This window comes from Pungitius pungitius, unplaced genomic scaffold, assembly GCF_949316345.1.
Source record: "Pungitius pungitius unplaced genomic scaffold, fPunPun2.1 scaffold_29, whole genome shotgun sequence".
NCBI classification, from domain to species: Eukaryota; Metazoa; Chordata; class Actinopteri; order Perciformes; family Gasterosteidae; genus Pungitius; species Pungitius pungitius.
In genome coordinates this window covers 394,853-404,304 of record NW_026909812.1, presented here as the reverse complement: position 1 = coordinate 404,304, position 9,452 = coordinate 394,853, and the positions used below count along the sequence as shown (strand labels likewise).

The window sequence follows — 9,452 nt, the reverse complement described above, 5'->3', positions numbered from 1 at the left end:
AAGCAGCTTACGGCCATACCTCTCTGGTTCCGCCCGATCTCGTCTGATCTCGGAAGCTAAGCAGAGCAGGGCCTGGTTAGTACCTGGATGGAAGACCGCCTGGGAATCCCAGGTGCCGTAAGCTTTTTCACTTCTCTCTGAAAGCTGCAGAGCGCCGCAGATTGTACACCTACAAATTACAAAAAGTATATCACATTGTTGAAGAGATGCATGTTTATTGTTGTTTTAACGTTGGATATGAAAGGCATTTAGACAATATTATCAAACATGATTCCGTTTCATGGTTGCTAAATTAGTGTTGATCAACATTTAACAATTGGCATACTTTTGTTTGTAATTTAGCCGTTGAAATACAGGTGCTAACCAAACATGTTAGATTTACCAAAGAAGAAAAGTAAAGTTCCCTTTAGGTTTTAGGAACCTCTCTTGCCAATGCTAAGAACTGCTTCAATTTTAGAAAAAGAAACTTCTGATTATCTTTGACACGTTTTAAAGGATTAGGAAAAAGATGAAAAGCAGCTTACGGCCATACCTCTCTGGTTCCGCCCGATCTCGTCTGATCTCGGAAGCTAAGCAGAGCAGGGCCTGGTTAGTACCTGGATGGAAGACCGCCTGGGAATCCCAGGTGCCGTAAGCTTTTTCACTTCTCTCTCTGAAAGCCGCCCAGCGCCGTAGCTTGTACACCTACACAATTGTAAAAAGTTGATCACATTGTAGAAGAGATGCAATAGGAAGAAGATGAAAGGTGGCTTACGTCCATACCATCGTCAGGCCATTTGAGGTGGCGGGGACTGCAATGGCCATCCACCGATTGGCTGGGACTCCTGGGCGGGTCTTCTCTAGTCCATCCAATTTTCGCCATAGGATGTCACAGCCTTCTTTGCATACCCTTATTTAACCCACACAAAGATGCCAACGGCAGGCGTGACATAATTTTTTGACGCATTATAAAGGATTAGGAAAAAGATAAAAAGCAGCTTACGGCCATACCTCTCTGGTTCCGCCCGATCTCGTCTGATCTCGGAAGCTAAGCAGAGCAGGGCCTGGTTAGTACCTGGATGGAAGACCGCCTGGGAATCCCAGGTGCCGTAAGCTTTTTCACTTCTCTCTGAAAGCTGCAGAGCGCCGCAGATTGTACACCTACAAATTACAAAAAGTATATCACATTGTTGAAGAGATGCATGTTTATTGTTGTTTTAACGTTGGATATGAAAGGCATTTAGACAATGTTATCAAACATGATTCCGTTTCATGGTTGCTAAATTAGTGTTGATCAACATTTAACAATTGGCATACTTTTGTTTGTAATTTAGCCGTTGAAATACAGGTGCTAACCAAACATGTTAGATTTACCAAAGAAGAAAAGTAAAGTTCCCTTTAGGTTTTAGGAACCTCTCTTGCCAATGCTAAGAACTGCTTCAATTTTAGAAAAAGAAACTTCTGATTATCTTTGACACGTTTTAAAGGATTAGGAAAAAGATGAAAAGCAGCTTACGGCCATACCTCTCTGGTTCCGCCCGATCTCGTCTGATCTCGGAAGCTAAGCAGAGCATGGCCTGGTTAGTACCTGAATGGAAGACCGCCTGGGAATCCCAGGTGCCGTAAGCTTTTTCACTTCTCTCTCTGAAAGCCGCCCAGCGCCGTAGCTTGTACACCTACACAATTGTAAAAAGTTGATCACATTGTAGAAGAGATGCAATAGGAAGAAGATGAAAGGTGGCTTACGTCCATACCATCGTCAGGCCATTTGAGGTGGCGGGGACTGCAATGGCCATCCACCGATTGGCTGGGACTCCTGGGCGGGTCTTCTCTAGTCCATCCAATTTTCGCCATAGGATGTCACAGCCTTCTTTGCATACCCTTATTTAACCCACACAAAGATGCCAACGGCAGGCGTGACATAATTTTTTGACGCATTATAAAGGATTAGGAAAAAGATAAAAAGCAGCTTACGGCCATACCTCTCTGGTTCCGCCCGATCTCGTCTGATCTCGGAAGCTAAGCAGAGCAGGGCCTGGTTAGTACCTGGATGGAAGACCGCCTGGGAATCCCAGGTGCCGTAAGCTTTTTCACTTCTCTCTGAAAGCTGCAGAGCGCCGCAGATTGTACACCTACAAATTACAAAAAGTATATCACATTGTTGAAGAGATGCATGTTTATTGTTGTTTTAACGTTGGATATGAAAGGCATTTAGACAATATTATCAAACATGATTCCGTTTCATGGTTGCTAAATTAGTGTTGATCAACATTTAACAATTGGCATACTTTTGTTTGTAATTTAGCCGTTGAAATACAGGTGCTAACCAAACATGTTAGATTTACCAAAGAAGAAAAGTAAAGTTCCCTTTAGGTTTTAGGAACCTCTCTTGCCAATGCTAAGAACTGCTTCAATTTTAGAAAAAGAAACTTCTGATTATCTTTGACACGTTTTAAAGGATTAGGAAAAAGATGAAAAGCAGCTTACGGCCATACCTCTCTGGTTCCGCCCGATCTCGTCTGATCTCGGAAGCTAAGCAGAGCAGGGCCTGGTTAGTACCTGAATGGAAGACCGCCTGGGAATCCCAGGTGCCGTAAGCTTTTTCACTTCTCTCTCTGAAAGCCGCCCAGCGCCGTAGCTTGTACACCTACACAATTGTAAAAAGTTGATCACATTGTAGAAGAGATGCAATAGGAAGAAGATGAAAGGTGGCTTACGTCCATACCATCGTCAGGCCATTTGAGGTGGCGGGGACTGCAATGGCCATCCACCGATTGGCTGGGACTCCTGGGCGGGTCTTCTCTAGTCCATCCAATTTTCGCCATAGGATGTCACAGCCTTCTTTGCATACCCTTATTTAACCCACACAAAGATGCCAACGGCAGGCGTGACATAATTTTTTGACGCATTATAAAGGATTAGGAAAAAGATAAAAAGCAGCTTACGGCCATACCTCTCTGGTTCCGCCCGATCTCGTCTGATCTCGGAAGCTAAGCAGAGCAGGGCCTGGTTAGTACCTGGATGGAAGACCGCCTGGGAATCCCAGGTGCCGTAAGCTTTTTCACTTCTCTCTGAAAGCTGCAGAGCGCCGCAGATTGTACACCTACAAATTACAAAAAGTATATCACATTGTTGAAGAGATGCATGTTTATTGTTGTTTTAACGTTGGATATGAAAGGCATTTAGACAATATTATCAAACATGATTCCGTTTCATGGTTGCTAAATTAGTGTTGATCAACATTTAACAATTGGCATACTTTTGTTTGTAATTTAGCCGTTGAAATACAGGTGCTAACCAAACATGTTAGATTTACCAAAGAAGAAAAGTAAAGTTCCCTTTAGGTTTTAGGAACCTCTCTTGCCAATGCTAAGAACTGCTTCAATTTTAGAAAAAGAAACTTCTGATTATCTTTGACACGTTTTAAAGGATTAGGAAAAAGATGAAAAGCAGCTTACGGCCATACCTCTCTGGTTCCGCCCGATCTCGTCTGATCTCGGAAGCTAAGCAGAGCAGGGCCTGGTTAGTACCTGGATGGAAGACCGCCTGGGAATCCCAGGTGCCGTAAGCTTTTTCACTTCTCTCTCTGAAAGCCGCCCAGCGCCGTAGCTTGTACACCTACACAATTGTAAAAAGTTGATCACATTGTAGAAGAGATGCAATAGGAAGAAGATGAAAGGTGGCTTACGTCCATACCATCGTCAGGCCATTTGAGGTGGCGGGGACTGCAATGGCCATCCACCGATTGGCTGGGACTCCTGGGCGGGTCTTCTCTAGTCCATCCAATTTTCGCCATAGGATGTCACAGCCTTCTTTGCATACCCTTATTTAACCCACACAAAGATGCCAACGGCAGGCGTGACATAATTTTTTGACGCATTATAAAGGATTAGGAAAAAGATAAAAAGCAGCTTACGGCCATACCTCTCTGGTTCCGCCCGATCTCGTCTGATCTCGGAAGCTAAGCAGAGCAGGGCCTGGTTAGTACCTGGATGGAAGACCGCCTGGGAATCCCAGGTGCCGTAAGCTTTTTCACTTCTCTCTGAAAGCTGCAGAGCGCCGCAGATTGTACACCTACAAATTACAAAAAGTATATCACATTGTTGAAGAGATGCATGTTTATTGTTGTTTTAACGTTGGATATGAAAGGCATTTAGACAATATTATCAAACATGATTCCGTTTCATGGTTGCTAAATTAGTGTTGATCAACATTTAACAATTGGCATACTTTTGTTTGTAATTTAGCCGTTGAAATACAGGTGCTAACCAAACATGTTAGATTTACCAAAGAAGAAAAGTAAAGTTCCCTTTAGGTTTTAGGAACCTCTCTTGCCAATGCTAAGAACTGCTTCAATTTTAGAAAAAGAAACTTCTGATTATCTTTGACACGTTTTAAAGGATTAGGAAAAAGATGAAAAGCAGCTTACGGCCATACCTCTCTGGTTCCGCCCGATCTCGTCTGATCTCGGAAGCTAAGCAGAGCAGGGCCTGGTTAGTACCTGAATGGAAGACCGCCTGGGAATCCCAGGTGCCGTAAGCTTTTTCACTTCTCTCTCTGAAAGCCGCCCAGCGCCGTAGCTTGTACACCTACACAATTGTAAAAAGTTGATCACATTGTAGAAGAGATGCAATAGGAAGAAGATGAAAGGTGGCTTACGTCCATACCATCGTCAGGCCATTTGAGGTGGCGGGGACTGCAATGGCCATCCACCGATTGGCTGGGACTCCTGGGCGGGTCTTCTCTAGTCCATCCAATTTTCGCCATAGGATGTCACAGCCTTCTTTGCATACCCTTATTTAACCCACACAAAGATGCCAACGGCAGGCGTGACATAATTTTTTGACGCATTATAAAGGATTAGGAAAAAGATAAAAAGCAGCTTACGGCCATACCTCTCTGGTTCCGCCCGATCTCGTCTGATCTCGGAAGCTAAGCAGAGCAGGGCCTGGTTAGTACCTGGATGGAAGACCGCCTGGGAATCCCAGGTGCCGTAAGCTTTTTCACTTCTCTCTGAAAGCTGCAGAGCGCCGCAGATTGTACACCTACAAATTACAAAAAGTATATCACATTGTTGAAGAGATGCATGTTTATTGTTGTTTTAACGTTGGATATGAAAGGCATTTAGACAATATTATCAAACATGATTCCGTTTCATGGTTGCTAAATTAGTGTTGATCAACATTTAACAATTGGCATACTTTTGTTTGTAATTTAGCCGTTGAAATACAGGTGCTAACCAAACATGTTAGATTTACCAAAGAAGAAAAGTAAAGTTCCCTTTAGGTTTTAGGAACCTCTCTTGCCAATGCTAAGAACTGCTTCAATTTTAGAAAAAGAAACTTCTGATTATCTTTGACACGTTTTAAAGGATTAGGAAAAAGATGAAAAGCAGCTTACGGCCATACCTCTCTGGTTCCGCCCGATCTCGTCTGATCTCGGAAGCTAAGCAGAGCAGGGCCTGGTTAGTACCTGAATGGAAGACCGCCTGGGAATCCCAGGTGCCGTAAGCTTTTTCACTTCTCTCTCTGAAAGCCGCCCAGCGCCGTAGCTTGTACACCTACACAATTGTAAAAAGTTGATCACATTGTAGAAGAGATGCAATAGGAAGAAGATGAAAGGTGGCTTACGTCCATACCATCGTCAGGCCATTTGAGGTGGCGGGGACTGCAATGGCCATCCACCGATTGGCTGGGACTCCTGGGCGGGTCTTCTCTAGTCCATCCAATTTTCGCCATAGGATGTCACAGCCTTCTTTGCATACCCTTATTTAACCCACACAAAGATGCCAACGGCAGGCGTGACATAATTTTTTGACGCATTATAAAGGATTAGGAAAAAGATAAAAAGCAGCTTACGGCCATACCTCTCTGGTTCCGCCCGATCTCGTCTGATCTCGGAAGCTAAGCAGAGCAGGGCCTGGTTAGTACCTGGATGGAAGACCGCCTGGGAATCCCAGGTGCCGTAAGCTTTTTCACTTCTCTCTGAAAGCTGCAGAGCGCCGCAGATTGTACACCTACAAATTACAAAAAGTATATCACATTGTTGAAGAGATGCATGTTTATTGTTGTTTTAACGTTGGATATGAAAGGCATTTAGACAATATTATCAAACATGATTCCGTTTCATGGTTGCTAAATTAGTGTTGATCAACATTTAACAATTGGCATACTTTTGTTTGTAATTTAGCCGTTGAAATACAGGTGCTAACCAAACATGTTAGATTTACCAAAGAAGAAAAGTAAAGTTCCCTTTAGGTTTTAGGAACCTCTCTTGCCAATGCTAAGAACTGCTTCAATTTTAGAAAAAGAAACTTCTGATTATCTTTGACACGTTTTAAAGGATTAGGAAAAAGATGAAAAGCAGCTTACGGCCATACCTCTCTGGTTCCGCCCGATCTCGTCTGATCTCGGAAGCTAAGCAGAGCAGGGCCTGGTTAGTACCTGGATGGAAGACCGCCTGGGAATCCCAGGTGCCGTAAGCTTTTTCACTTCTCTCTCTGAAAGCCGCCCAGCGCCGTAGCTTGTACACCTACACAATTGTAAAAAGTTGATCACATTGTAGAAGAGATGCAATAGGAAGAAGATGAAAGGTGGCTTACGTCCATACCATCGTCAGGCCATTTGAGGTGGCGGGGACTGCAATGGCCATCCACCGATTGGCTGGGACTCCTGGGCGGGTCTTCTCTAGTCCATCCAATTTTCGCCATAGGATGTCACAGCCTTCTTTGCATACCCTTATTTAACCCACACAAAGATGCCAACGGCAGGCGTGACATAATTTTTTGACGCATTATAAAGGATTAGGAAAAAGATAAAAAGCAGCTTACGGCCATACCTCTCTGGTTCCGCCCGATCTCGTCTGATCTCGGAAGCTAAGCAGAGCAGGGCCTGGTTAGTACCTGGATGGAAGACCGCCTGGGAATCCCAGGTGCCGTAAGCTTTTTCACTTCTCTCTGAAAGCTGCAGAGCGCCGCAGATTGTACACCTACAAATTACAAAAAGTATATCACATTGTTGAAGAGATGCATGTTTATTGTTGTTTTAACGTTGGATATGAAAGGCATTTAGACAATATTATCAAACATGATTCCGTTTCATGGTTGCTAAATTAGTGTTGATCAACATTTAACAATTGGCATACTTTTGTTTGTAATTTAGCCGTTGAAATACAGGTGCTAACCAAACATGTTAGATTTACCAAAGAAGAAAAGTAAAGTTCCCTTTAGGTTTTAGGAACCTCTCTTGCCAATGCTAAGAACTGCTTCAATTTTAGAAAAAGAAACTTCTGATTATCTTTGACACGTTTTAAAGGATTAGGAAAAAGATGAAAAGCAGCTTACGGCCATACCTCTCTGGTTCCGCCCGATCTCGTCTGATCTCGGAAGCTAAGCAGAGCAGGGCCTGGTTAGTACCTGAATGGAAGACCGCCTGGGAATCCCAGGTGCCGTAAGCTTTTTCACTTCTCTCTCTGAAAGCCGCCCAGCGCCGTAGCTTGTACACCTACACAATTGTAAAAAGTTGATCACATTGTAGAAGAGATGCAATAGGAAGAAGATGAAAGGTGGCTTACGTCCATACCATCGTCAGGCCATTTGAGGTGGCGGGGACTGCAATGGCCATCCACCGATTGGCTGGGACTCCTGGGCGGGTCTTCTCTAGTCCATCCAATTTTCGCCATAGGATGTCACAGCCTTCTTTGCATACCCTTATTTAACCCACACAAAGATGCCAACGGCAGGCGTGACATAATTTTTTGACGCATTATAAAGGATTAGGAAAAAGATAAAAAGCAGCTTACGGCCATACCTCTCTGGTTCCGCCCGATCTCGTCTGATCTCGGAAGCTAAGCAGAGCAGGGCCTGGTTAGTACCTGGATGGAAGACCGCCTGGGAATCCCAGGTGCCGTAAGCTTTTTCACTTCTCTCTGAAAGCTGCAGAGCGCCGCAGATTGTACACCTACAAATTACAAAAAGTATATCACATTGTTGAAGAGATGCATGTTTATTGTTGTTTTAACGTTGGATATGAAAGGCATTTAGACAATATTATCAAACATGATTCCGTTTCATGGTTGCTAAATTAGTGTTGATCAACATTTAACAATTGGCATACTTTTGTTTGTAATTTAGCCGTTGAAATACAGGTGCTAACCAAACATGTTAGATTTACCAGTGAAGAAAAGTAAAGTTCCCTTTAGGTTTTAGGAACCTCTCTTGCCAATGCTAAGAACTGCTTCAATTTTAGAAAAAGAAACTTCTGATTATCTTTGACACGTTTTAAAGGATTAGGAAAAAGTTGAAAAGCAGCTTACGGCCATACCTCTCTGGTTCCGCCCGATCTCGTCTGATCTCGGAAGCTAAGCAGAGCAGGGCCTGGTTAGTACCTGGATGGAAGACCGCCTGGGAATCCCAGGTGCCGTAAGCTTTTTCACTTCTCTCTGAAAGCTGCAGAGCGCCGCAGATTGTACACCTACAAATTACAAAAAGTATATCACATTGTTGAAGAGATGCATGTTTATTGTTGTTTTAACGTTGGATATGAAAGGCATTTAGACAATATTATCAAACATGATTCCGTTTCATGGTTGCTAAATTAGTGTTGATCAACATTTAACAATTGGCATACTTTTGTTTGTAATTTAGCCGTTGAAATACAGGTGCTAACCAAACATGTTAGATTTACCAGTGAAGAAAAGTAAAGTTCCCTTTAGGTTTTAGGAACCTCTCTTGCCAATGCTAAGAACTGCTTCAATTTTAGAAAAAGAAACTTCTGATTATCTTTGACACGTTTTAAAGGATTAGGAAAAAGTTGAAAAGCAGCTTACGGCCATACCTCTCTGGTTCCGCCCGATCTCGTCTGATCTCGGAAGCTAAGCAGAGCAGGGCCTGGTTAGTACCTGGATGGAAGACCGCCTGGGAATCCCAGGTGCCGTAAGCTTTTTCACTTCTCTCTCTGAAAGCCGCCCAGCGCCGTAGCTTGTACACCTACACAATTGTAAAAAGTTGATCACATTGTAGAAGAGATGCAATAGGAAGAAGATGAAAGGTGGCTTACGTCCATACCATCGTCAGGCCATTTGAGGTGGCGGGGACTGCAATGGCCATCCACCGATTGGCTGGGACTCCTGGGCGGGTCTTCTCTAGTCCATCCAATTTTCGCCATAGGATGTCACAGCCTTCTTTGCATACCCTTATTTAACCCACACAAAGATGCCAACGGCAGGCGTGACATAATTTTTTGACGCATTATAAACGATTAGGAAAAAGATAAAAAGCAGCTTACGGCCATACCTCTCTGGTTCCGCCCGATCTCGTCTGATCTCGGAAGCTAAGCAGAGCAGGGCCTGGTTAGTACCTGGATGGAAGACCGCCTGGGAATCCCAGGTGCCGTAAGCTTTTTCACTTCTCTCTCTGAAAGCCGCCCAGCGCCGTAGCTTGTACACCTACACAATTGTAAAAAGTTGATCACATT

General features: G+C 43.8%; 20 non-coding genes across 20 annotated transcripts; all 20 read left to right on the top strand.

The window, feature by feature from the left end:
- The first annotated feature begins 5 nt into the window (after positions 1-5).
- Positions 6-124, top strand: LOC134110753 (5S ribosomal RNA). The gene has a single exon (XR_009944136.1). It is a non-coding gene; the product is annotated as a 5S ribosomal RNA (ribosomal RNA).
- A 394-nt stretch (positions 125-518) lies between these two features.
- Positions 519-637, top strand: LOC134110752 (5S ribosomal RNA). Its single transcript, XR_009944135.1, has one exon. It is a non-coding gene; the product is annotated as a 5S ribosomal RNA (ribosomal RNA).
- A 339-nt stretch (positions 638-976) lies between these two features.
- On the top strand, positions 977-1,095 carry LOC134110751 (5S ribosomal RNA). The gene has a single exon (XR_009944134.1). It is a non-coding gene; the product is annotated as a 5S ribosomal RNA (ribosomal RNA).
- A 394-nt stretch (positions 1,096-1,489) lies between these two features.
- LOC134111428 (5S ribosomal RNA) lies at positions 1,490-1,608 on the top strand. The gene has a single exon (XR_009944811.1). It is a non-coding gene; the product is annotated as a 5S ribosomal RNA (ribosomal RNA).
- A 339-nt stretch (positions 1,609-1,947) lies between these two features.
- On the top strand, positions 1,948-2,066 carry LOC134110750 (5S ribosomal RNA). Its single transcript, XR_009944133.1, has one exon. It is a non-coding gene; the product is annotated as a 5S ribosomal RNA (ribosomal RNA).
- Positions 2,067-2,460: 394 nt separating this feature from the next.
- On the top strand, positions 2,461-2,579 carry LOC134111113 (5S ribosomal RNA). Its single transcript, XR_009944496.1, has one exon. It is a non-coding gene; the product is annotated as a 5S ribosomal RNA (ribosomal RNA).
- Positions 2,580-2,918: 339 nt separating this feature from the next.
- On the top strand, positions 2,919-3,037 carry LOC134110749 (5S ribosomal RNA). Its single transcript, XR_009944132.1, has one exon. It is a non-coding gene; the product is annotated as a 5S ribosomal RNA (ribosomal RNA).
- A 394-nt stretch (positions 3,038-3,431) lies between these two features.
- LOC134110748 (5S ribosomal RNA) lies at positions 3,432-3,550 on the top strand. The gene has a single exon (XR_009944131.1). It is a non-coding gene; the product is annotated as a 5S ribosomal RNA (ribosomal RNA).
- Positions 3,551-3,889: 339 nt separating this feature from the next.
- LOC134110747 (5S ribosomal RNA) lies at positions 3,890-4,008 on the top strand. The gene has a single exon (XR_009944130.1). It is a non-coding gene; the product is annotated as a 5S ribosomal RNA (ribosomal RNA).
- Positions 4,009-4,402: 394 nt separating this feature from the next.
- On the top strand, positions 4,403-4,521 carry LOC134111112 (5S ribosomal RNA). The gene has a single exon (XR_009944495.1). It is a non-coding gene; the product is annotated as a 5S ribosomal RNA (ribosomal RNA).
- Positions 4,522-4,860: 339 nt separating this feature from the next.
- Positions 4,861-4,979, top strand: LOC134110746 (5S ribosomal RNA). Its single transcript, XR_009944129.1, has one exon. It is a non-coding gene; the product is annotated as a 5S ribosomal RNA (ribosomal RNA).
- Positions 4,980-5,373: 394 nt separating this feature from the next.
- Positions 5,374-5,492, top strand: LOC134111111 (5S ribosomal RNA). Its single transcript, XR_009944494.1, has one exon. It is a non-coding gene; the product is annotated as a 5S ribosomal RNA (ribosomal RNA).
- Positions 5,493-5,831: 339 nt separating this feature from the next.
- Positions 5,832-5,950, top strand: LOC134110745 (5S ribosomal RNA). Its single transcript, XR_009944128.1, has one exon. It is a non-coding gene; the product is annotated as a 5S ribosomal RNA (ribosomal RNA).
- A 394-nt stretch (positions 5,951-6,344) lies between these two features.
- LOC134110744 (5S ribosomal RNA) lies at positions 6,345-6,463 on the top strand. The gene has a single exon (XR_009944127.1). It is a non-coding gene; the product is annotated as a 5S ribosomal RNA (ribosomal RNA).
- Positions 6,464-6,802: 339 nt separating this feature from the next.
- LOC134110742 (5S ribosomal RNA) lies at positions 6,803-6,921 on the top strand. The gene has a single exon (XR_009944125.1). It is a non-coding gene; the product is annotated as a 5S ribosomal RNA (ribosomal RNA).
- Positions 6,922-7,315: 394 nt separating this feature from the next.
- LOC134111110 (5S ribosomal RNA) lies at positions 7,316-7,434 on the top strand. Its single transcript, XR_009944493.1, has one exon. It is a non-coding gene; the product is annotated as a 5S ribosomal RNA (ribosomal RNA).
- Positions 7,435-7,773: 339 nt separating this feature from the next.
- LOC134110741 (5S ribosomal RNA) lies at positions 7,774-7,892 on the top strand. Its single transcript, XR_009944124.1, has one exon. It is a non-coding gene; the product is annotated as a 5S ribosomal RNA (ribosomal RNA).
- Positions 7,893-8,286: 394 nt separating this feature from the next.
- LOC134110740 (5S ribosomal RNA) lies at positions 8,287-8,405 on the top strand. Its single transcript, XR_009944123.1, has one exon. It is a non-coding gene; the product is annotated as a 5S ribosomal RNA (ribosomal RNA).
- A 394-nt stretch (positions 8,406-8,799) lies between these two features.
- On the top strand, positions 8,800-8,918 carry LOC134110739 (5S ribosomal RNA). Its single transcript, XR_009944122.1, has one exon. It is a non-coding gene; the product is annotated as a 5S ribosomal RNA (ribosomal RNA).
- A 339-nt stretch (positions 8,919-9,257) lies between these two features.
- Positions 9,258-9,376, top strand: LOC134110738 (5S ribosomal RNA). Its single transcript, XR_009944121.1, has one exon. It is a non-coding gene; the product is annotated as a 5S ribosomal RNA (ribosomal RNA).
- Positions 9,377-9,452: the final 76 nt, after the last annotated feature.